The sequence below is a fragment of the Thunnus albacares genome, chromosome 23, assembly GCF_914725855.1.
Source record: "Thunnus albacares chromosome 23, fThuAlb1.1, whole genome shotgun sequence".
Lineage (NCBI taxonomy): Eukaryota > Metazoa > Chordata > Actinopteri > Scombriformes > Scombridae > Thunnus > Thunnus albacares.
In genome coordinates this window covers 21,735,266-21,760,958 of record NC_058128.1, presented here as the reverse complement: position 1 = coordinate 21,760,958, position 25,693 = coordinate 21,735,266, and the positions used below count along the sequence as shown (strand labels likewise).

At 39.6% G+C, this 25,693-nt stretch overlaps 1 protein-coding gene across 7 annotated transcripts in view; it reads right to left on the bottom strand.

Moving 5' to 3' along the window:
• Positions 1-25,693, bottom strand: part of kcnc2 (potassium voltage-gated channel, Shaw-related subfamily, member 2) — a 103,491-nt gene that overhangs the window by 48,359 nt on the left and 29,439 nt on the right. The gene's annotated exons all lie outside the window — the stretch shown is intronic.

The window sequence follows — 25,693 nt, the reverse complement described above, 5'->3', positions numbered from 1 at the left end:
TCATTTTCCCAAAAATCTTAACCCACAAAAAGGCTACTGTTATTACCTTACTGAATGACATTAAAGCTGGAGTGTGGGACTTTTGATGCCCCCTTCTGGAAGTGAGACTAATTACAAAAACACTGTCAACACATGCTTACATCATACGCTCCACTGTAGCCTACTCCGTTGCTACTGTTGCGACTGAAAAACGGTGGATAAATTGTTTTGAGCGTCACACAACCCCTGCGAAATGACTCAACTCATTATCAGAATTTGATCTATCCAGTCTGATAACATTTGGAAAGTCTAAAAGAGCTGCACAATTAAATGATTTTATCCCCATTCAAGTTAGCAGAGGGCTAACCAGAAGTTTCTGGGTGCGTAGTCAAACAGCTAGAGCGGGAATGTCACGCCCGACATGAGATCTAAAAACTCTGTATACTGTGAAACACAGAGAGATTTATCTGGCAGTGATAGACTTAATCAGCATTGTGTGAACTCGTTTGATAAGGGCTTGAATGTAACTGACGTTCATTTATATGTAAAAGTTCCGCACTGCAGGTTTAACCTTTTCATTACAATGTTGTGCCAAGCAGCATTCTGAGACAGCTCCAAGACTACAGCAATTACAATAATGGGATTCTTTATTTTCAATATTAAGCTTACATAATAAGGTTTGGAATTATGATAATCTGGATAAAGAGTGAGCAATCTGCATCATTTTCAATACAATGTGGGTTCTCATCAAATTAGTGTGTTCACTCAACCTCAGCATGCTGCCAGGCAACCTGCACAGCGCAAACTGACATTTGGGAGCAGCCAGCGTTTGGTGTGTTAGCACTATACCATGCAGACAGTCTGACACGCACTTGTAGAGAGACGCACACACACGACATCGCAACCACCAATAAACACACACACACACACATCCCACTGCTACCCTCACTCACACACTTTCTCTCTCTCAGTCTCACACACGCAGGCAGTAAGCCACCTTTGCTAAAACACAGAGGAGCAGCCCCCAGCGGATAGATATCAACGCTAGGCATTATGGGTGAACCTATCTGGCGTTTCAGATCGAGTTAGGGCCAATTAGCCTGCAGGGAGTGAGAGGAGCCATAGCATAAGAAGCCGCTGAGAAGAACAGCACACAGAGGACTGAAAACGCCCTATAACAGTGATTATAACAGAGACTATTTCAACACCATAAACTCATATCCTCATCCTCTACCCTAAAAACAGAACTAAAAATAAAAATAACACTGCAATACTGTCATATGAGTAAATGTCAGTTTTTTGCTTTTTCTAGTAACTGACTTATACAGAATCAACCTACGTGTAAGTCAGATCAATTTTTACACTTGCTAATCTAAACAAGAAGAAGCAGATTTTCCATTAGAGGTTTTGTTTTTTTGCTTTTTGTTAGCAAACAGTTGCTTATTTACACATCCAGCAGTTATGGAGCAACATTATCATTCATTTGGAGTCATGTTTCTGTCCACCTGATGAATGTAAGTCCAATATTCACTCTCTTTTAGCTCTGTTTTTGCTCTCTGCCAAGTCCTGAGGGAAATAACTGGCTCTTTAGCTGCTAAATGCTTCACTATGTTTGCAAGCTAGTCTACAGCTATCTGTGTCTGTTTGCTGTTTGGTGCTGAGCAGCTAGTGTACAGTGGGTTTTTAGAGCTTTTTCTCTGAAAACAGCTGCCTGCTGTGGCCGCAAACGACGCTATGAGAGCGCTGAGAGTGATCCAAAACAGTAAAGTTGCAGCTGGACAACTAAACAAAGAGCTGAAATACACTATAAAGCTCCGTAAAGTGGAGGGAAGCTGCAGTGTTGCTGATAATTCCCTGTAGGTTCATCACTATGAGCCACGCCTCTCATATAACACATTGTCATTTTATGCATTGTTATTATAAAAATATCTATTATACCTGCTTTAATGTTTAACTCCTACACGGTCCACCTTTAAACACATTAAATAACAGCTGTAGAGAGGTCAAGATCAGGGAAGTGTCTTGCTCAAAAACACTTCTATACAGTACATGTCTACACACACTGTAACATGAACTGACCAGCCTCCTTGCACTGTATAAGGATCCAGGAGCACAGTGAGGTGGAGGGGATCTAAGTGGCAAGGCAGGATGGATATAAACATCATTTGTTTTCCCTGAAGGTGACTGAGATAAGCAGCGTAGCGATGGATGGATGTGTGGAGTGAGAGGGCAGCCCTGCAGATTGATGTTGTGTTAACATGAAATGAATTGCCAGAGGGAGGGAAACTGTATAGTGTTCTGGGATATGATAAGAGATCAAGCAGAGATGGAGGTTGCGGGCGTGTGTCAGTGTTTGTACGTGTGTGTGTGCGCGTGCGTGTGTGTATGTGTGTGTGTTTGTGTGTGTGTGTGTGTGTGTGTGTGGGTACATGTGTTGCTTCTGAATGAGAGCAGCTCGGAGAGTGAGTGGCATGCTGTCACGTGGCAGTTTAATGATAGTGTTTGGAGGAACTCTGCTGAATGAATGTGAAACACAAACGGAGGAGAGAGACAGAAAAAGAGAAAGTGAAGATTCAGAGACAGAATGAGAAAGAGTATTCTCACATTTCCCAGCCTCCATCTGGGATCCTTTTGCCTTTTTATTTTTGTCTTTGACTCTGTCTCTCTTGTCTGTCTCGCTTCCTCCAGTGGGTCTGGGTATCACCTTCTGTAATGAAAGCACATACTTCCCCTGCTCACACACCCCAACTTCTAAACAAGGCTGGGATCTGCCAAGGAAACCATCGACATCCATCCCTCCCTCGACTCTCAAATGGGTTTGTGATTTCCAAATTGTCCGCTGCCTCAAGGTCACTGCCATCCATGACCAGAGACAGAGAGGGGGAGAGAGAGACAGAGGTCTTTGTGTGTGTGTGAGAGAGAGACTGTGTGTGGAAATGATTGAGGAGTCGGAATACCATAGAAGATAAATCTACTCATCTATCTTCCTTTAGATCTATTCAGATCACTGCAAAACTGTTGTCTACAGTTTAAGCAGGGTTATTAAAGATAGAGGGAGCATTATGGGTATATTTTATTTTACTTTAAAAAAAAAAAAAAAAAAAATCACTTTAACACATTTCTAAACTAACCTGTCAGTCAGCTTGCCTAACATGTATTTTTGTAATGTAAAATATGCTACTCTAATAGTCATGTACCAGAGGTAATTGGAGAAATAATATCACAATATTTTTATAGTGCTGTTTGGTTATTTGGTCATTCATGAAAAAACCTTTAGCCAGTAGTATTCTTATAATATTCCCACAGTGTTAACATTGATGTTTGGGCCTGCAATTTAGCCTCACAATCTTTATGGACTAGTTAGGATTTAATCTGATTTAGGCTAAATTTATTACAAACCCTTTGAACCCTTGGCTCTTTGCACAGTTTTCAATCCCTCTCTAGACGACTTAGCCAGGCACGCCATATATTATTTTCAGAATAAGTTTGGCTACTGAGAAATGCTATAATCACAGCCATAGATAGCCCTTTGTTAGCCTTGGTGAACATGTCTCTGACAAGCGTGACTTTCTCTTTGGTGTTCCTCAGGGTTCAATCCTTGGTTCGCTACTGTTCTCCCTGTATATGTTTGTGTGTTTTTAAAGCCCATAAAGGTGGAGCACCTTCATACCTCTCAGATTGCTTGTCAGAATATGTTCCAAACTGTTCACTTAGGTCGCTTAACACTGATTTGTTAAATGTGCCACAAACAAAATGCAAAAAGTATGGTGAGGCAGGTTTTTGCAGCTATGCACCAAAGATCTGGAACAAACTCCCACCACATATTAGACAAGCATCCTCTGTTGATATTTTCAAGAAGCAGCTCAAAAGTTATTTTTATGGTCTTGCTTTTAATTAACTCAATCTTTTATTTGCCTTTTACTGTTATCAGCTTATTTACTACCTGTTTTATCTTTTTTATCTCATGATTTTACCTCTTTTTATCCTCTTACCTCTTTTTATCACTGTAGTTTTTTATTGTTTATTGTATTTATCTTTCTCCTTTCTTTTAATATTATAAAATATCTTTTTTTGCCTGCTTGTTTGTTTATACCTCTCTCTATAAAGCACTTTGAGCTGCATTTTATGTTATGAAAGGTGCTATATAAATAAAGTTTATTATTATTATTATTATTATTATTAAAAATCATACAAAAAAGTCTTACAGCTTCAACCTGACAAAGCTTACCTATCTATAAAACAATCCTTTAAAACAATCTTGCACTGAGGCCTGTCATTACATATTGACACTACTAGTCACAGTCTTGTAATTGGGGGAACATAATGGTTAAAGTTGCAGGCACGTTTTACTTTAATACCTGAAGAAGTTCGACTAATGTAAGGCAATACTGTAATATATCAATATCAGGAAACATATTTTATTTCTTTATTTCTGTTTGTACATCAAAATACAACTATGATAAAAGATACAAAGATACAATATGTAAAAGACATTCACAAAAAGACATTCACATACATATATACAGACCCACTTACAGCTACATATACTCAGTCATGAATTAGAAATTAACAAAAGCCTGTGCAGAAGACGTAGGAAATTAAAAGCAGTTGTAGTGATAGTGATAGTGATAGTGATAGTAGTTATAATTGGATACTTGCAGTGGTGGAATCACAGTAGTACTTGTAATAGTAGTGGTAGAAGTAGCAGTAGGTGCAGCATTAGCAGCTGTAGTTGTGATAGTAGAGGTATAAGATGATAAGATTCTGTTTCAGTTCATTACATGATAAATGACCAGTGAGCGGTGTGTTTTTCATGTGTAAATGGTGACCAATGAGGCTATCTGTCGGTGTGATGTGGACACTACGCTTCACTGCACCTAGAGTTAAAAACACATCACACATCATCCCACCACCTCCCCTTGGTTTTCTTGCAATCACAGTAGGTTCTTTACAATAAACCGTCAAGCAAGCTTCCACATTTGTTGCCAGGAAAACATAAAAAGTGTCAGCAAAACCAAAGAGAGAGGCTTTTAAATAGACAAAATGACTCCTGTGGCAATCTAGTGGCATTATTTTGTCCCCCCTTGATGTTTGGCCCACTAGAGAACTAAATCTCCTGAGACAGAAAATAAGTCTGTGACTGCACAGTTACCCATAACACCCAGGAGCTATGTTAGCAATTACTATGTCTCACAAACATTTTAATGCCAATGAATGATGCACTCATGTCTTAATGAGAAGAGCTGCATTTCATCCCTGTGAGAAGTGTTGCAGGTGGTGTCCACACAGATATTTTTGTCATAATACATTCATAAAACAGAGCTCAAATGTGGTTACTTTATCAAATTTCAAAACTCTAATTTAGTTCCTCATCTATCTGCACACAACTTATGCCTAAAACCTCATAAGTTTAACAGCTGAAAATCTAAAACACAAAAACATAAGTGTCCATGGGAGTCAAAGAGCTAAAACCATTTGCACCAAATGTTTCATAAAACACAATAAACCAAATCCATCATAAAGCAGTCAAAGATAACAATTTCCACAGATAGGAGCTTAATTAACAGACCATAATGCCTTGTTGCCACAAGATATGTTGCATTTTGAGTCTGGTGCACAGGCATCAGAAATCATTAACTAAGGTAGGAAGAAGTTAAAAGTGGGTTATGCTCACTTATGCTCACTAAAATGGTAAATTTAATGATGTAGCATGACAATAGCTGTACGCTGACTACATGTTGCAGTTATTTGATATGTCACCTTTTGGAGCTTTGTATTAGTTCAGAAGAGCACTAAAGTTTCCCTTTCGTTAGCTGAAAGCCATTTCATTCATGCTTCATATCCACTGACTCATTCATCAGCTGTTGTTAGCAACTGACTAGTAATGTGTGATCATATTCATACAAGTGTATAGCACGGCCATTAAAACATGGCACTTCTCACTTTTCCTTTGCTGATACCTTTATGCCAACATTGTTTGCTGCCACAGCTCTCTCCACCACCCCAACCTCCTCCTTATGTGCGAAGCTGCTGGTATTGTTGATTTAACTAAGATTTAATGTCCATACTGTGTTTGTTAAGGGGGTAATTTGTTGTCTGGTGAAATACCTGTTGCAGCTTGGATTCTTTTAGAGCATTATCAAAGAGAAGAGGCTTTTCCATCAAGTCTAACTGTATGACCATGTGCTATGGTCAATTCCTTGTCTCTGACTGAACTTTAGTATATGTGCCGTCAAATATAGATTTCTAGGTTAATTGTTTCAGGTAAATGGGTGAAGGCTGGGTGGAACTGAGGTGGACAAAACAAGCAATCACAATGTTGTTTTTCTTCTCTTCAACAGAGTATGAGCGTTTTCAGAGTTGGCATCTTATATCTGTAGCCATTAGCTCAACTGCATGTTAAGACAAATCTATGTTGCCTGAATATTCTCGTTTTTTTTCAGAATACCAATCAATACCAAGTATGCAAAGTTCGGACATGCATACTTGCTTGTTCAGACATAGCAAGTTCAACTCAGGAGTACAAACTCCCAAGGATGGAAGGATGCAGTACGATATTTATGCCTGCTGACAGCAGCAGCTCAGCTTCAACACACCTACCTGACTGTACTATGACGAAATAATCTCAACTCAAAGCTCCACTAACACTTCATTCTCACCAAAATATAACCTACTTGACAGAGAGATCCAGTAAATCATGTTATTCAAACTGTTATATGGCTTAATAAAATAAAACAATTTAATCTGATCTGTTAATTTTAATACATTTTTATTTATTGAAATGCGGTGATATCTTTATATAAAGAACTCCAGAAGCAGTGCTGTTGATCTGTCCAGTAAAAAGATGAAGCTTCACTTTACATTCAGACAAACTAATGTGGCAGCTACAATTGTTAGATTTCTGTGATACCAGCATTTATCTTCGGAAAGGAATTATATTATATATCAAAATGACATTAGAGCCAGCGGTAAATTACCAAAGAGCTGCATAGATCTGGTCATCGATCATCGATATGTTATCCTTGGGATGACGACAGATGTTGACTAGCTTATCATCTCAGGAGTCCGGCTGCTATCTGCTGAGATGCTCACCCGGTCAGCAGCTCCTCATATCTCTGAAAATGTCAGAGCAAATTTCCAAATAGCCGTTATTTGGAAAATCCGACCACATATTGGGAATTTAAATGGTTACTTTCTCGTCTGAAAAACTATTGAAACTTCAGTGACATATTAACAGTCCTGCAGTGAATATTGCAACAGCTTTTAGCCTTGCTCAAAATCTCTGCTTTTGGGTACTTGGCTCCTTTGGCAAACCAATGGTATAACTTCATCACTCAGTCATTCACTCAGTCAGTCAGTCAGGGACAGACATTCGCATTTATGGGGCTGGCCCGCTGTTGCGGTCCAACCAAAAGGGAGAACATGTTTTGCTGGAGGCTTCACATATACCATGGGGACTGAAGGCACTTTATACACTACAGTGCAATACTAACAGGGACTATTCGACAGTTGGGAAAGACATGTTCTTATGGTGGAGGATATTTATGTCTTTGTATTTGGCAGACAATGCCTTAGGGCCTTGTGTGACAGAAAAAGATGAAGGAGACCCTGGAAGAGATGGAGAGCCAGGCTCCCCAATCTGGCCTGCAAAATACTGGGCCCTGTGGTTCCAGTAGATTGGCTTGAGATGACTTGGCACTCCAAACTAAGCTATTTCCGTCTTTCAAGCTCGCTTACTTCATCCTGATGACAAATGACCAGCGTCTGACCTCCCATGGCAGCCATTTTACACCTTAACTCAATTCATTAATGTTCTAAAAATACCTGTATTTAAACAGCACACCTCCAGGGGTGTGAAGGTGGGAAAACAGAGAAGCCACGTGAGCAGAACAGCTTTGCCGCACAACAAATACCTGAAGAAAAAACAAAAAAAGGATTTCTGGATATACATCAAGAGCTCATGCTGTGTGTAGCAGGAAAACACAGCCAAACAGGCACTCTCACAGGGATCTTTGGTGTTTTATGCATGTGTGTGTGGCCAGGGAGGGAAGCAGAGCCACGCTGTCTCGTTAAAAAGTGTGCAAGAGCTTTTCCTTCAAAAGGAGACTAAAGAACAGGCTCTGCCAGCAAGATCAATGCTATGCAGACTTGGAGCAATACGGCCACACATCTTGTCTTACCGCACTTGGTGAGGGGATATGTACCATTTCAGTGAGGATTATATGAGATAAAGAACACGGGGAAAGAATAATGAGAAAGAAGGAAGGACAAGGAGAGAGCACAAAGTACACAACTACCAAAAAGAATGTCAATACAAGTTTATGGGGGGAGATTTGAGGTTTGGATAATATGCTGCATTCATAGCTCATAATATGCTTAAAAAAACCAGCAGATTGAATTGTCTAAACTGCCCTTAAGCTGCTGGGCACAGAAACATTTCAAATTCATTTCAACCATGATTATCAATGATACACTGATAAGGTCTTCAAATGTTGAGCTTTCTGGCATTCAAAGCTCACTTTCTCTTGAACAAATACCCTCCAAGACAATGCCAAGAGTGAGAAAATGTGAAAGAGAAGATTCGATGAAGTTCACAAGAGGGTTTTTGAACCTTGGACATGAGTGCATAAGTTAAATTGAAACTGTAATTATACCAGTGGGAAAATTGGGTCCACTTCAGCACTACAGTTACGCTCCTAAAGAATGATTTTCTAAGGATAGTCTGCATCTAAGAATAACCTATTTATGGAAAAAAGTTGTGAATGTAGGCCAAAGTCAGTGAGACACAGAGCGTAGAGAGAACACCAGGAGATTTGCCCAGGCTTGAGCTGGTCCCCGGTGTGTCTGTGTTTTCCACCCCGGTGTTCTTCCTGTTCCTGACTGATCACCCCTGTTTCCTCTACAGGTGAGACTGCCTGCTCCTCTGCTCTCACCAGTACCTGAGCTGGGAATACATGCCAACTGGGGAGCTGGAGAGGAGAGCGAGTTTTGAGAAATGGAACTCAGTTGAGTACCACTACTTGGCTACAACAGGATATTAGAGAGCAATTTTGCACACAATCATAAGTGAAACTAGTGGAACTAAAGGAGATGGAATAGTCCACAGCAAGATATGTCCTCTCTCCAGCCAATTTGCTCATAAACTTTAACATCTCATCTTCTCCCGTCATCCTGATAAGTTCTGACAAATCACTTTGCTACAGTGCTCCTAATGTCATGCTTGCTTGCCATAATTTATTGACATCTTGCTTTAACTTCCTGCTTTAATGTTCATACCAATTAAAAGACTGTGCTGGTGGTTTTGCAGGTTTTAGTCCATTAACTTTAAATCAGTATTTTTCCACTTCTGCAGACCATTTTCCAAAATGTTCCTAAGTTTTCAGACAACTCTACTTTCCAGGCAGGCACTGGTTTTAGTCATACTATCAAAAAAAGAAATTCCAGAGCCTTCAAGAGAGACTTGCTTGAGGTAGAGTAGGTAATCAATGGCAGTGGACATGTCTTTGATCTGTTTTAGTGCTCTGCAAGTTGATATTCATACCAGAGGTCGCATTAACTGAATTTTCTGTCATTGACTGAATTTTTTTAACAATGATGGGAAAATCTGAAGGTCATTTTGACAGATTACACTGAGGGTGATAAACCATAACTTTAAGTAATTCACACTCCTGTCCAGTTGGTGGCGAGGGTGCATATTAATTAGCTATTACCTAATCTTGTCTCATCATTTGGCCTCACATGCATGACATTGTTGTCTAGCTGGCTTTAGCCATTGCTACATACTATTGCAAAATGTCACGGCAGCTGAGTGTCCAAAGTTCTTTAAAAAGCAGCTATGATGCACACACGTATATCCACCATGACAGTCAGTCAGATGGAGGAGGCGATAGCAGTGACCATAACCAGAGCTATCGATGACCCCATCGCCAACAGTAGATACGTCGGGGTAATAGTAGATGAAACTACTAATATCACGGTTGAGAAAATGCTGATCACATACCTGACACTTCAGCAGAAAGGGGAGCTTGAAACCATGTTCATTGGCAATTATGCAATACCCTCTGGCACTGCAGAATGCATCACAGCAAAAATAAAAGAGGTGCTATCGGGTCATGGTGTAGCTATGGCTCAGGTCGTTGGGCTGGGAAGTGATGGAGTGATTGTGATGGTGGGTTGAAAGGCCGGAGTTGCACAACAGTTGCACCAGGATGACTGCCCCTACCTCATAAACATTCACTGTGGTGCGCACAGAACAGCACTGGCTGCCCGCGATGCCTCAAAGGCTGTGTATGAAATAAGTGCATATGTCACCACTATTAATAACATATACACCTACTACAAGAATTCCCCTGTTCAAACACACAGACTAAATGAACTCCAAAATGAAATGGAGGAACACGACCTGCTGAGCCTAAAACAACCATCAGCTACACGCTGGCTGTCTCTGGAGAGGGCAGTTAAGGGCATATGTGCCAACAAACCTCACGTTCAAAAAAGAATATGTTAACCTCCATCCAACCTGTCGTGAACATGACCCTAGCTAGCCTAGGACTTGATGAATGGGCCAGGTGAGGCAGAGACAAAATTCAGTGAGGCTTTACAAGATGGTAGATTCTGTGGCATCACACTCATGCAGGCAGATGCGCAGACCTTTTCAATTTTGCGCACAGAGTACATCATGGAGGTAACTAAATCGATCAAAAAAAGATTCCCTTCAGACCATATGGGCATCATCGCTGACCTCGACACTGTACTCAATGCTTCTCGCAATCCAGGTGCTGACAGCGTGTTGAAGAGCTACCGACTGGATGCTTTGGAGTGCGTCTGTGACCACTACGGGTCACAGAGGAGTGCAGCTGCGCCACTGGTGCAGAAAGAGCGCATGCTGCAGGATTTCCTCCCAGTGAAGCGAGTACTAGCAGGATCGGGAAATCCCACGTCCAGAAAGACTCGCCAACTTCTGATCACTTCCCTTGGAAAGATGTTCCCCAATTTCAAAACTCTGGCTGAAGTGACGCTAGTAATTCCAGTCTCCAGTGTGGCAGCAGAGCGCGGGTCCTGCCTTCAGAACAAAATTAAAACGGCCATGAGAAGTCTAAAGACAATCGCCTCTGCAGCAGGTTCCCTTGATGCATTTGATTACGCACAAGTGAGCTCCCAGTTTAAGTCCATGCGGACCAGGAGGAAGTTTGAGCTCAGGCTAGGCTATAGCAGGTCAATGTAGTTTAAGTCACTTAAATTCTTGTAAGTGGTTTGTTCATATTTTAATTGCAATTGTCTAATGTTGTAAAATTGCATTGTTCATATTTGCCTGTTAAGGCGCAATGGCCATAATTCTTTTAGCGGCCATTGTTGTCATTGCAGTGGTGTCGACATGAGAAGTGACCACACGTCGGTGTCTCTGTTCATCTTTTGTCTCCATAAATCAATAAATGCATAATACATAAACTTGTTCTGTAAATTAATGATTAAAAATGAATGAAATGAAATGAATGAAAACAAAAGCTATTAAATATGTCTTATTATCATTAAAAAATTAAAATTAAAATGACAAGTAATAATAGATGTTGACGGAATTTTTACGACCCTGTCCGTCATTTTGACATTTGACATTTGACATTTGAGAAAGTCTAATGAAACCACTGATTCATATGACACAGAGATGGTTTCATACCAATTGACTGTCATTGAATGTCATCAGTGCTTAACTAAGCACGGCAGGCCAAACTTTAAATCTCTCCACATGCCCCAGCAGAGTTTGGTGGGTCTGGCTTTTCACCGTCCCAAAACCAAAAATACAATAGCAAAAGTGTGTTTGCCCACTCTAAGCTAAGCTGTCAGCACAGCTGGCTAACTGGTTACTTACAGTGATAATATAGCTTAGTATTGATTTCAAAGCCAGAAGTTAGTATATCATTAGCAAATTACATAATTTTGTGGGGTTACATTAGGTTATGTCAAAAACGTTGTTCTGGACTGACATAACCACTGTGTGGGAGCCAGTGTAACACCAGTCCCTAATGCCACTAATTATATGGAGAGTTATGTCAGAGTTAAGGGTAACGTTGGCAAAGTCCTGCTCTGGACTTAATTTGGGGAAGTTTAACCAAGGTCAATCTCAATGATTTTTCCCTTTTTCATGTAAAAGTAAGACATAAGGTTGAAGTAATAATAATATCATGTTTGAGTCATATTGAATAATATAAATAATACAATATGCTGTTGTGAAGGTAGGAAATCAAATTTATATTCAATTTGTACTTACAGCCATAAAAAAATGCATTGGGTGTTTATGGGTGTTTTCTATAACTGCAATGGATTAGTTCTCTCATGAACGACTGCACTACAGTTTGACCTGAAGAGGGCCAAAATATGCATTGTCATATGTCCTTAGGGACATTAATTGGTGGCACCTGAGCTTGTGTAGCATTGTTTTCATCAGGCCAAACAACGCAGATGACAGACATAAGAATTCCATATCTTGAATAATTGGCTCAAAACTTGCTTGATGGCAGTAACAGACAGAAAATTACTCCATTAGTTGCATCAAGTTTGGGGGACAGGTCCTAGTGGCATCCTCACACAGTGGTTAATACACACACAAACACACATATAGAAAGAGAGGACATCCCAGAATGCTTGGAATGCATCCAGCTTCCTCAAACCCAGACAAATTCATCTGTCTTGTCATAGCAGGTTACATTATTCTACCATTACGACGATGGGTGCCTGTCACAAATAAAAATTGATCCCACTGATGGGTAATCATCTTAGGCCCATGGCTTTCTCTTTGTGACCACTCAACTCTTCTCCTGATTTACTGAGGACGACTTGTCCCCGGAAACCGTGGAGAGGTAATAATAGACACCATCTCCCTTTTGTTCTTCCTCTGCTCCACGCCTGGAGTTGGCTACACAGAAAGGTGCCGCCGAACCAAGTGGAACCATTTGGGTTCTGTTGCATTTCAAAGCACAAATATAAGACTTTCCACTTTAGCAGCTATTGATTCAAACCTCTTTTATTCATACAGTGTTCGATGTTGCAGAGGTTCCACTCTTTGCCATATGTTTGTTTAACCATTGCTGCACTTTTATGCAATCACTAAAGACCTTGATCAAATAAACTCAAATACAAGTATGGGAAATGGTAATTGATGCTTTAGGAAACTTTGAGATTTTGTTAGATTTTGGTCTAATTAGCCATCTTACATTCAATAGTTAACCATAGCAAACTGTTGCTCTTACATTTACCTGTTATAAAATGATGCACTTTTTGTTTTGTCACTTACAAGCCATTGTAACCCTGGTTTTATTGGTATTTTTGGCAGTTCCTTCTGGTTGCTAACAGTGGACAGTAAATCGCTCATTGATTACCTAATGCCACTTTCCTTCTATTGTTTGACCTATAGGAAAGAATTGTCTACAGCACTAAAACAGGCTATATGTGGCCAACATGGGATTAAACATAAAGTGACCCTGAATTAAATGGAAAGGCCAGAGGGCAAGTTTAGAAGCTGCTGACAGATGAGCATTCCAGGAACGGGATCTGGGTGAGGAAAGAAGAGCTATTTTGTAATAGCACTTTTGTACTTGGCGAAAGAATACAGTGGCTCAGATGTGGTTCGAATCGAGCCCTGTGGTGATCTTTCTGTGTCCCGGTGACAAGAACTCCTCATACCCCATCCCTTATCAGGCTTAAACTCAAAACGTATCCTTTCTGCCCTCCTTGAAATAGAAAATCAAACTGAATTGACCTCTGAGACAACCCTCAGTCTTTCAGAAGAGGAGTTTGGTTTCAAAGTGAAATATCCACTATTTGAAAAAGCCTAAGGAAAGAGAACAATATTATACTGTGGATATTAAAAGGATTATAAGTAATCTAATTCCTCTCTTGAGAAAACGATTATACAGTGGATATTCTTTTACAGAAAGCGAGTGATGAAGGTCAGAAAATAATCATATTTTGCAAGAGTTGAGGTCAAATTTAAGCAAATTTCAGAAGCACAGTATGGTATGCTGTATTATGACTAATAAATATATTTGCAAAAGCTGAAAAAAAAGTATTTTGGCCCTTCAATATGATACAAATCACAGTAAGCACAAATGTCTCCGATGTTAACTCCAACTTCAAATTTCCTGAAAAGATCTGAAATATTATCTCTGCTTGCTGTCCAACATGCCAGACAGGCTAATCATAGTGCACCTCAAGCACTGACGCACTGATATCAATTCCTGCTTCCACCCAGATCTGATAACAAATCAACACAGGTCCTCCAATAACAGTATGAGAACAGGTGCATCACTCATTAGCTGTGTAACCAAATGTCTTTCAGACAGCTATGGAGGAGGGCTGTTATATATTTGGGAGCTACAACTGTCATGGCAGTACTAGGCTGCATGATTATTATATGGTGGCATCAGGATGAGACACAAGGCACTGTGGCAGGACAGTAGGTCACTGGATTTGCACCCTCCTCCATTATCACCTCTATTTGGAGGGGTTAAAAGAAGGGCCCATAAAACATGACCTTTTCTGAGGCTCTAATCGCTTTCCTTGGAGCCAGGCGCCTTCCATTCCCAACATGACAGTTTTACAAGTCCCTTCTGACACCATCGCCAGTGTTCAGGGACACTAAACATGCATAGCTACAGATTAGAAAAGCGAGGGAGAAGGATGAAGAGCAGAATGTCCTGGCACATGGTGAAAGTCATGATCAGGAAGATCAAGAAGGCTAGAGAGAACAAGACGTTGATTAGCATCAACCATGTACTTCAGTTAGCTTTGATCTCGTCATTTAATAAACTAGTGAGCATTTGTAGAGCAGATGTTGAAAGAACAACCTGCACCAGCACCAACAGCCTGAGCAAATATAGTGTATGAACGTTGACTCAACTATTGCAAATGTTGGTTTAATAAGAATTTTATAATCATTTCATAGTGAACTATTTGTATGTGTATGCTAATGTATAATACTAAATGAACTTTTGTCAGTACAATTCAGTTTTTTGCTGGCAGCTGGGATCATAAGGTTTGATCAACTGATGTCCTTATAGTGATAGACAAAGATTTAGTGAGTGATACTGTGTCCATGACAGAACCAGAGTGAAACCAAATCAGAAAAAAATGGTAAAAGGCCCAAAAAGGGAATGCACTTCATTGAAAAAGAGAAAATGATGAAGCAAATGTCTGAGTGAACGAAAGATCGAGGTTGAGATGGAAAGCATGTTGCTGCGAGTCGTACCTCTACTCAGGCCTAACTGGGTCTGTGGGTCCTCTTTTCTTACATTAGAGAGATGTTCCGATTCATCCTTGCAGCGTTCTCCCTGTCCTCTTGCACTACTTTACCATAACCTTTTAGACCTACTCCCAGAATAGGGTATTTATAAATAGTCTCCCATCCCATACACACAAACACACACTCACAACTGTGACTAAACACACGTTAGTCCATCATACTGCCTGAAGGGCATTATGCCTAGAGGAAGAAATCTTCCACTTTGCCACTAACATATACAGCTGTTGCAAGTTGTTATATTCTGTGTTAAACCAGAAGGAAGCACAGGACTACTGTAAACTTGTCAGTCACAATGACTGACAGTATCGAAAGAGAAGTAGATGGTTAGCATGACACTAAAAGAGCACATTTCCTCTGAGGGAAAGGGATCATATGTGTGCAAATTCAGTGACATTTCGATTCACAGGAATGAACATTTTAACATGAATTCTACTCTAGCAACACCTCAGTCCAGGTATTATTTAAGCCCAGGGAAAGAATATAACCTTCACAGAAAAAGTGTGCAATGACAAGAAAGCAGCTGGAATTGTTTTGGGTAATTGGGTGTAGCAGAGTTGGAAACTGGTGAAATAAGACTCCTTTGATAGCCATTAGTTTATCTACAAATCCCATGTTAAGTCTTTGTAATCCCCTAGTTGGAGTGTCAAATTATGCTTTTCAGATCTAAAGCCAACCATCTACTCAAGGTTGGAGTGTTTCAGATGGAAACCACAAGTGGAACCACAATTGTTTTTGTTGCTGCTTTTTCTTCAGCTCAGACCCAACCAACTTATGGGAAATTTACAGTATAACATGACCACCAACCCAGGTTTTGTTTGTTTGTTTTGCATGTGTTGTGCATTGGCAGAGCTAAGGAGACTAAAGCCTGTTGGAGCTGTGAGGTCTTAAAACTGTTGTTGGGTTTCTGCCACTGTTCGGTGTTAGGGGCGCTCAAGGCAGTTCCCTGTTCCCACATTCTCTTGAGTAACTTCACATGTCATAACTCATAAACAACTCCATGAAGTGCAAATTAAAAAAAACAACCTTTGGGGCTAAGTGGCTTACATAAGCAGATGAGTTACAAGATTTTAAAAAGGGGAAACTTGGCAACAAACTATTCCCTCTATTTACTTGACTTCTTAAATATTTACTTCTACAGTTTGACCATGGCAGTCATAAAGGCCTAGTCACATCACATATTTAAAACTGCAAAATTTCCTGACAAATTCAGTTAATTCCAATGAAATTGCCACAATCAGTTGATTTGCTTGTGTGAGCGAAGTAAATACATGCAGATTTTTTGCATTAAGTTAAACTTCGATAAACTTTGACCCTCCACTTTGTGCCGTTAACCAATAGCAAGCTGCCTTGACAGTGTGGACCTTTGAGGGGATGAGCGCGAAAGAGTCCAAATTAAAGGAAACTATTGTAGCTCATTAGCTGTGTTGCACCACTTTTATTTAAATTTCCTCTATCAGAGTGCAAACTATTCCATAAGAACAATAGGGTGCAGACAGTTGTGAGACAGGAGTCAAAGATACAAATATGTCTGAAACAACTTATTGTTCCATTAGGGAACAAGCTAAGCTAATGAGCTAACAAGTTTGCTAATTGACCTTTAGCAAGTTTGTTAGCGTGAAAACCTTAATTTTCCTTCTTCAACAACTTCATTGAACTGAACTGTGCAATGGTGAACACAATCCCAGGGGAAGTAAACAGAACAATAGAGAGAACATAGAAAGAAGCTCTGGGAGCTATTGTGACTGGCTAGCTAGACTTAACGGTTAGCTCTTCAGCTACAGCAATTATCTGACTAGTTTCTACAACCAAATTTTTCCCAAAGATGCACAGATTTATTTTGCTGAATCAGTTTTTGGTGTGACCAGACCTTAATTTGAGCTCCTCAAATAATAACACCAAGATTGATGTCCAAGATCTCTGCTAGAACTTTGATACCCTTTGACTGCAACACCTACAGGAACACCTCCAAATGCTAGGATTTATGGGTTCAAGGAGATGTTTACATGTCACAGCCTGTAGTTTCTCAGGGGTGGAAAGCCAAGGACAAAACAAATGAGCACACGTCAAACTACAGACCAAACTGATACGCATACTTCACCAAAAGGTTGATCTAATATAACCAAGGTACTTGAACATCTATGTATTTAGCCATGTGATAGGACAGTGTGATTGTAATGAACCAAACATAAAAAATTCAATGAGGCAAACCTGAATGAACTATATATGAGAACAAAGAACATAACAGATCTGTAGATACCGAAACGCCACTGTCGGCCAGCATTACAGCTTTGATCGATTACCATCATTACAATGATCGGAAATTGCACTGTTCCACACAATAACTCCATAATATCCATGTTACACTTTGTCACTGGTGACACTTTCAGGTCTGGTTTGCTTTGAGTTGCTGTGGATCCAGATTAAAGAAGCCAGTCTGACAGATTCAACCAAAGGGAACCTTAGATCTGACACACACAATTACTGTATGGTGACACCTTGACGATGGTGACACCTCCTGACGTCTGCTGACCTCTTGTCTTAGCATTTGGTGGAGAAGAAGACAAATTTCTTTGTTTCTCTTGTTTGTCATAAAAGGAAGTGCAACAGCTTCTGGCTGATGTGTGTGCGTAGAATATGGGACTCTGAAGGGTGATGTTGATATTTTTAGAATTAAGTTACTTGCAGCCATTTTCATGCTGAAGCATTTAGTGTTTCACGCATAATGCGTTCTTGTCAGTGTGGAAACACCTCCAAGACAGCATTTTGCCTATAATAGGACACTAAAACTCATAGTTTTAGAGTTGGTAAGGCAGACTCATTCCTCATATTCACTGAGACTCTGGGAAACTCTGGGATAGATTTCACTTTTCAACAAAGAATTACTGGAAACATTTACGAAAAAGGAATCAGTGAACAAATAAATTATGTATAAATTAATAAAATCTAACACGATTTTATTAATTAATCGCTGGTTTTTCAAATTGTTTGTATGTAGCTGGTCATGGAGGAACTGTCATATCATATTAGTAAAAAACACTGGAAGGTCAATATCCGATATTCATTTTAATTAAGAATAATTAAAAATATATTTATGTTTGAGATTTAATGGAGCATAGCATTAGTTTAGGAGTAGCAGTCTTGCTTTAGCTTTACCAGCCGACTGGCTACCATCTGTTTAGTAACGTCCAATCATACACATACAGGTGACAAGACAGCGATTGTAACCTGATACTTCTCTCCATAAGTGCGCTGATACCTTCATGATACTTTCACGGCTTCAGCCTCCTCCTTATGTGCAATACGTTTGATATTGTTAATTTAAAGATAATCAATACATCTACAACAACAATGGATGATATGACTGTATGTGCAAAGTGTCACTTGTATTAATAAACTCACAGATAATTGTCACCCAACTCGGCAGCTCTCCCCAGCTCTATGGAGTGTCTTTCAGCTTTCATCATTGTTTTGGTTTTACACCCCACAACTTTGCTGTTTTGGTTCACTTTCATCACTGTCAATAACAGTGTCATTTCTAGCAGCAGCAGTCAGCTGTTTTCAGCAAAAAAGCTCTGATAAATTGATAAATTGTTAGCTACCTGCTCGGCATCAAACAGTAGACAGACAAAGTTAGCAACTAGCTGGTGAACATAGTGGAGCATTTAGCAGCTAAGATATTAAACCAGATATTAACCTCAGAAGGTGGTACAGACCAAAATCAGAGCTGAAAGGAGAGCGAATATTGGACTTGCATCTATCTGGTTGCTAGAAATAGGAATCAAAATGAATATTTATGTTACTCCATGTCTTCTGGATGTGTAAATAAGAAAATGTTTGCTAATGAGTTAACTTTATAAAAGGTGATAATATGTCAGTGTTGAGTTTACAGTTTGTTTTCACTGCCAACAAGTGGCCAAAAATTCAGTTAATGCAGGTTTAACTAACATTAAATAATCACTGCTGCTTGGATTCTTTTGGAGCTCCCTCAAAGAGCAAAGTCTTTTCTGCCAAATCTAACTGTACAACCATTTGCTATAAATGTTTAATTACTTGTAGTGTTACTGACCAAACTGGGAGAAACCGTTGCCTTGTCCAGCTTGTTTAGCTTTTCAACCATTACAACGCTTTGAATTCTAAGTATGTCAGAGCCATGAGGTTATCGCAAATGTCACAACCTGCAGCCAATCAGAATTGAAGATACTCTGTACTGTATTGTCTATCCTGTCCTATTAGTTTAACCACCAACTCAATTTTATGTTATTCTAACAGCAATAAGTAGTACTGATTGCTGACTGTCAGTGTACAACAATTTACCTCCCAATATCACATCGTCCCGTCTTTTCTGGTGAGGAGTGTTTTTAACAGCAGATAATGCCACAACTAGCTCTGATGCATCTTAAGTCAACACCATTTAATCTTGTTAGACCCTCTCTGTACTGTACCACCTTTACACTCCACACAGCCAAATGCTTATCTTCACTTGAACTGACAGCATTGTTTTAATCATTAATACAAAGCCGTTCTGGAAGTTGGTTTGTATAAGAGCACCTGCCAAATGTTGTAAATGTAAATGTTGTCTACTCTAATCTAATGTTAATGTGTGTGCACTGTATATGCATGCCTGCACGCCTGTCTGTTGCTGGGGGGAGTGCACTGACGTTAGTGTCATCATGTGATGGCGAGAGTAGAGAGCCAGAGCTGCACAGATGGTTTCAAGGCGGGGCTCCTCCAGTGTCATGGGCCTCCTGCCGTCTGCGCTCACAGACAGGGAGCAAAAGATCAAAAGGGGGGAGCAGAGACGCTTCACATGATAGAGACGATGACTGAACTCATTCACATTCTCATGTTGATGTTTCATGGTTTAATGTATGCATTTCTTTCTGGCCCAGAGCTATAGTTAGGATCATCTTTGGCAGGTCCATGTCACTTCCAAGATCAGGTTCGCTTAAATTCAAATATATATATATATATATATATATATATATATATATATGTGTGTGTGTGTGTGTGTGTGTGTGTGTGTGTGTGTGTGTGTGTGTGTATATATATATATATACATGTGTGCGTGTGTTAAAAAAACCCATAGCTGTCATCTTGTCATCAGCCCTTAGCCCCAGCAATAGCTGAGCAATACAGTGTTGCTCTAAACCTTATTGTTATATGATTCTATTGTAATTGTAACATCAATTATGATAAATTCTTGACTCTTGACTTTTGCGATAGAACATAACATTGATTTTAAAATTGATCATCAATAAAAGTAATCACACTGTAGGCATCAGTATTTGTATTACTTGATATCAAATCAGAATAAAAATGCATGGCATCACCTACCACTAACCAACACAAGTCAGTCTTTAGAAGAGTGTCAGGAGTGAGACTAGAGTCAGCTAGTTCTAGTAATTTGTCAAGGAAACAGTGCATTCACTGTTAGCAGTTATTAAAACTAATTAAGTATATTTACTCAAGTACCATAATTCAGTACAATTTTGGGGTAATTGTACTCTATTTGAGTAATTCCTCTTGTTGATAATCTATACTTCTACTCCACTACATTTATTTGACACATACAATGAGTTAATTTGTAGAAAAAGATTTTACATGAAAAACATATGATCAGTTTATGAAACATGTCATTGCCAAACTACAACATTAAAATGATGCTTACATGTTAATACATCAGTAATAATAATCCAATATTATAGTATAATAACATTCTGAAAGGAGGTTATTGATTATGAGGACTTGATACTTTTAAGTAAATTTCGCTAATAATACTTCTGTACTTTTACTTTTAATGGTGTATTTTTACAATGAGGTATTGCTGTTTTCACTAACGTAAAAGATCTGATTAACTCTTCCAGCACTGACTATAGCAGAGGAAAATGCTGATGGAAATTTGTTTTTTTATTTTTAAACGCTTTCATGAACACCTTGTTTTCTTTTTTAAAATCTCATTAACTTCATATTAGTGTTTACATTAGATGTAGTGATTTTTTTGTTGTGAAAGTAAATTAAACTTAATGAAGATGTTAATTATGGCCAGGTATGATAAGAAAAGGAAAATGAGAAGTGGATGAAGCAGGCAGGCCTATAACGTTCCTTTGTGCAATCTAACCAGGTGCTGCACACTGAAGTGGGCAGGAGGTGAATGATATAAGATGAAGATGGAGCTCTTTTTCCTCTCGCTCACATGAAGATTTCTCAGGGTTTGGAAAGCCACTTATACACACACCAGTATAAGTGTGAGACTCTCTGTGTGTGTGCTTGCTTGCAAAAGAGAGACCCTCTCCACAACTCCACTAGCCTCCTCCAGTACGCTGCTTAAGTGACTTCTAATGGGAAGAGAGTCATGGTTCGAAGCAGAGCTTGGCAGAGAGTGAATAGCATAATTGCCTGTGTCTGAGGAGGGCGGGAATACGAGGGTGCTACAGAGGAGAGGGTTATATTTACATGCTGGGTTGCGAGTGCGAGCAGACACACCATGGCATTTAAATCTGACACTGCAGCTGGCAGTAAACCTGCGGATCTCACGCAGCGCCTGATTGTTTTTACTCCTATAAATGCTTGCTGCATAAATAGTGGAATGATATTGCACTGAATAGCACACACTTTGCATGTAGTGCCAGCACATTAGAATGAAGGAGAACATGTGGAGTCCCATATTGCTTATTTATGGTTTCGAGCTAATGTTTTTAGCCAATGAGTGAGCAGATAAAGTTTAGTATCTTTAAAGCAGCAATATTTTAATTTAAACAATGGATCCAATGAGTACTTATATGTGAAAGGGTTGCTCACAGTGATGAATCCACTGCATCTCTGCGGTTCCCCTCAGCACGTATAGCAACTTTATACTCATTGCTTTGGTTTTACGGCCCGCATCTTTACTGTTACGGTTCACTCTCACCGCTCTCATAGCATTGCTTTTGGCTGTATCAGGCAACTGTTTTCAAAGAAAGATCTCTAAAAATTGACTGTATGCTACCTCCCCAGCAACAAAGAACACAGAAAAAATCAGCAGCTAGCTGGTGAACACAGTGGAGCATTTAGCAGCTAAAGAGCCAGATATTTCTTTCAGGAGTTGATGGAGACCAAAACAGAGCTAAAGGAAAGTGGACACACATGACTCCAAACAAATGCCGATATTGCTCTGTATCTACTGATAAATAGGCAACAAGTTCATCAAGGTGATACATTATTGTTGTGTTGTCCCCCTGCCTCACAAAAAGTATTTTCCCCATAGACCACCATTGTAAAAGAGATGTCTGTAAAACTGTTGACAGGACACCTCGAACTGCAAGCGAGGTCAATTATGACTCTTTCTATTATGAGTTTTTGATCCATGGAGGTTTTATATTTGTAAAACTTTCCTTGAGCTGTTAAAAGCGATTGAAAAACCCATGACATCACCACAATGTAAAGTCTATGGGCCGAGTGGGAACTTGCAGGTGGGGTCAGCGGGAGAAACACTACTGCACGTATTCAGTGGCCTGCATACTTTTGTGGCGTATGCACCAGGTGGGCAATTCTTATTGGGCTGAATAGGCGCCATTTTGGGTGTGTTATCGAGCTCTTATAATACATCCATGAGTGTTTCCAGTAAGTTAGCATTCACTTTGGTCCGAGGTAGTGGGGCTTGTTTCCAAAGCGTGAAAGGCAACACCCTTATTTGGAAGGTCCTGGCTCCAAACAGAGAAGATTGAGAAATGCTGCAGCTAAGCAGCAACGCTGGGCTTCAAACCGGCTCCAATGAAACCAACAGGTGAAACCACACTTCACTACGTCCATCTTTATATACAGACTAACTTTATAAAAAAGGAGGAATCTTAAAACAGCACATAACCAACCCTTTGTGAGCTTGTTGAAAATGGAAAGAAAACATATCAACATTTATAGGCTATAGTTAGTAGTACACCAAAGAAGTTGACCGCGTGTCTTTTATCAACCCTGGCTCTCAGATAACAGGCCTGAAGTGGAGGACACCATGCCCTTTTCTTTAATTCTATGAGAGAAAAACAACCCTTCTTTAATTTCAAAGTGAAGAGGTGGGTGAATTCCAGAGACATGGCTGAGTGCCTCACCCAGGATTCACACACTGAATGCTTTGTCTAAGTGAGGGTCTGACAGCATGACACTGACCAAAGTTAAACACTATGACAAAATGGATGTTAAACAGACCTCCTGAAAGGCCATTTCTGACCAATAACTAAATTATGGCCTGAACTAAAAGCATAAATGACCTTTAGGGTAATTTGAACTGGAGGAAGGGAATGGACAACTCCACACAAGCAAGGACCGAAAAACCCCCTTTTCTTGGTCTCCTAATCTCCCCAGACCACTGACATAAACTCTAGCTCACATTCCCGAAGGACATTCATTGAGTCTCTCTGTATTTCTGGCCAAATCTGAATTCATGTGAATTAAATGTCTAATCATTATGTAAATAATATCATGTTGTTTGTTGTAAAAATTCATAAAGACTTCCAGGACACCTTTTCCTGCTGTTTGTAGAAGCCAAATACACTACAGTGCTCCCATATGGTGATTTGGTAAATTGAATTTGACATGTGAACTTTGACATGTGGAATGAGATCCCTAAGTGTCCAATAACAAATGATTTAAATGGTAATGCTGTGAACTTGATACCTTAACTGTTATACCGAATTTGTTGTGTTGCCATTCACACATATTACGGAATTAATGTTAGATTAACTCCACATTTAAGTTAATGGTTACAATCCACTTTACATAAAACATATTACACTATTTGAAATGTATTATTGTGTCTCACTATACATACAGTTACTGAATCAATTTTAAATTAAATTCACATTAAGAGTACACAATCAAAATTTTTCTTTCTTTATTTTTCCCATCACTCTCATCACTTCAAATTAAAATTTGGTTATAATTTCTTTATGGCTGATAAAGATTTTAAATTTAATTTTAAATGTTGATAAATTTTATTCCAATTTTTCCCTTCTCTCACACATCCTAGTGCTACACTAAATGAGCATTGAAACTAATTATCCAAGTCCACTATAAGGCTTGCCAATTTTCACTTTTTCTGACTCTCTTCCTCAGTGTCACTGCCTTTTGATACCAGTATTTCTAAATCTGCATTGCTGCAGCTGTGGATTGTGAAACAGGGTGTCACTGGACTGTACAGCTGAAATTGTAGTTTCAGAACTAGCTTCTTTGGCAACTGTCACAGTGGGAGAACACTTGCTAATTGACTTAACTTCATTAAATAACAAGCATCCCAGACTATTGCTTGCATAGAACTCATCCTAGTTTTAACACCAATGGAATAAAGATAAACATTTAAAATAAGAAAATTATCTACAAATTTTACACAGCAGTTCACAGAATAAATTGAGAATCACACACCTATTAGAGGGCTCTCTGAAATTAATACACCTGTACAATTTTCCAATTTTGATACAAGACACCAAATTCAGTAACCAAACTACCTATAAACCTACTGTACAAAATCAACAATGGCAAGCCAAGTGAAGTCTACATCCTCAAAGCGAGGTAAATCCTCAGAGGATTTAAGATTAATGTTGGAAAGCATGAATTAAGAATGGGTCCCTGGCTATGCAACTCATAGCCTGGAATGTTGACCCTCCTGAAGCTGTGCAATAACAGGAAGAGAACAGAGCCCTTAAAAAGCAGCTTGAACAGGCTAAACAGTCTTTAGCCAGAGCAGAATTGCGCGTCATTGAGCTGGAAGCTCAACTTAACACACCAAATGAGAGGGCCAGTGAGCCTCCAGAAAATTTAGAGAGAGTCAAAAGAAAGTTGCGAACAGTTAGAACAATCACTCCTACAAAGCAATCATGAATTAGCTGAAACCACAGGCCGACTTGACAGGTCTCAGACCCTACTCCAAAAGGCAGTGGAGGAAATAAAAGACTGGAAAGCCAAAGTCAGCTTTCATGTTAAACTTAGAGAAGGAGATCAAAAGCGCATACTAAAAATGTGACAGAAGCTAGAAGAAACTGTGGACTGAGCTAGAGAAGTTCCTTGGCCACAGGAAACAAGTGGGGGTACCCCAACCCCTAAGGGAGCTCAAGGAGGTTTGACGTCACCACTCTCTCCACAGAGCCCCTCTATTAGAGACCTAGATAAGATTGCTAAACACATAACACGCTTTAAAACTGACCACAGGTTCTCATGATACAGCATCTACCTGGAAGAAATTGATTTCCATCAAAATGCTACAGTTGACGATAAAATCTGTCTGATCACGATGACTTCAAATCGTGAAGTCAGCAGTTTCATTCAACGTCAATCTTGTTGTGCCCAAGCTAATTATGAACTGCTTTTCCAGGCGCTGCTAAGCAAATTTTCAGACCCTGCATCACAGACAGGTCTGAGGTACCTGAGGTAAACCTCCATCCCACCACCAGCTAT